This window comes from Antrostomus carolinensis, unplaced genomic scaffold (genome assembly GCF_000700745.2).
Source record: "Antrostomus carolinensis isolate BGI_N321 unplaced genomic scaffold, ASM70074v2 scaffold5355, whole genome shotgun sequence".
Taxonomy (NCBI): Eukaryota; Metazoa; Chordata; class Aves; order Caprimulgiformes; family Caprimulgidae; genus Antrostomus; species Antrostomus carolinensis.
The window spans coordinates 34,330-35,907 of NW_010316981.1; positions in this window are offsets into that span (position 1 = coordinate 34,330).

The following is a 1,578-nucleotide window of genomic DNA, read 5'->3' on the forward strand; positions in this document are numbered from 1 at the left end:
GTGACATTTACAAAGGGAACTGTCAACATGTTCCTTGACCAAAAAAGGTTATTATTTCTTTAGGTAAATAGTCTGCATGGCAATATTGAAAGCTGCCTGGTCAACAATGGAAATGGCATTAAGTAAGCTCTCAAAGTAGGGACAATGGAAAGAAACAGGAAGATTTTTTTATTTATTAACTTTTTTTATCAAGCTAGGAAAGTAAAAAAAAAAAAAATAGTCTACATTTCCTTTAGTTGAAACAGAATTCTTGTTTTCTTCACTTATATGATCAGGAACACCAATTTCATTGTCTGAAGTTCACATCCCATATTGTTTATTAGGCTCACTAAGCAGCGGGTTCAAATAACAATACTGAGTAATTAAAAATTCACCTTCTGTCTCTTAATTTTTTCCATTAACAAAAAATACTCCCAGAATATTTTCAGTAAATAAAAACCTTCACCAAATCCATCGCAACCACCAGGGCATCCCAACACATTATTGCAACAGAAATCATGATCTTGCCATCTAAAAAAATAGATCAGTGGAGATAAAAAACTTGTTCAAACTTCAGTTATACTTCAAAGTTGTCAGAAGAAACATTCCCTTTCGGCAGAAGCGAGGTTCTTCTTACTCTGCCTTTACTCCTAGTTATACTTTAGAGACAATTTTTATCTTCTATGAATATAAATAAATCAAACAGGGACTACAACCACTACAAACTTCAGAAAACCAACTTAATTTATTATAATGGATTAAGCTGAATCTAAGAAACAGCAAAAAAACACCTTTTATAAACTGAAACCAGGCACCTACAGACAAACCAAAATCAACATCCTGTAGTCTGTACTTATTTCTTGTAGCCATATCCCATCCCATGTATGAGCTGAATATTGTAACAAAATATTTGTTGTTATTATTACCTGAAGGAAATCTGGAAATTTATGTTGAGTTTGCACACAACACTAGGAATCCTGTCCCAAATTTAGGTCAAAGCCATTCCTAATTGTTCAAGGTTTTATCGTAATCCAGCAGCTTTCAACAGACCTTTTCCATCTGACAATAATTCTGTATGGAAACACTTTCACTCACTGTGGAATATTCCCTGGAGTTGGGATAATTATTGCAGAATGCACTAATTGCCAGGAAATGGTCCCTGTGCTTTATGATAAACCACAACTCCACCAATCAATGACCAAGTCCTCCTTCATTCATCAAACCTTTGGCAGAACCGCAGAGAACGTTCCGCAGCGCGACAGCCCCATCCCGCAGCCACAGCCACCCCGTGGCTCTACTGAGCTGACCCAAAACTCTTCATCGAATGGAGGCAGCAACCGGAGAACTCCAGAGAGACGAGCAAAACACACCGGGAGCCAAACCACAACTTCAGCCACCAGTCCCTGCTGGGGTCCCGCCAGTTTAAATGGCAGTTTAAATGTAAACACGGAGTCTTGGGCAGCCTAGAAAAGTTCCTTGGCGTGATTAGAGGCAGCAGCACCCAGCTCACACTGGGTTATAGTTGAATTAACAGCTGGTGCAAAGCTATTAAAGTTGAATTAACAGCTGGTACAAGAAAGCTGGGGAGGGACTTTTCAT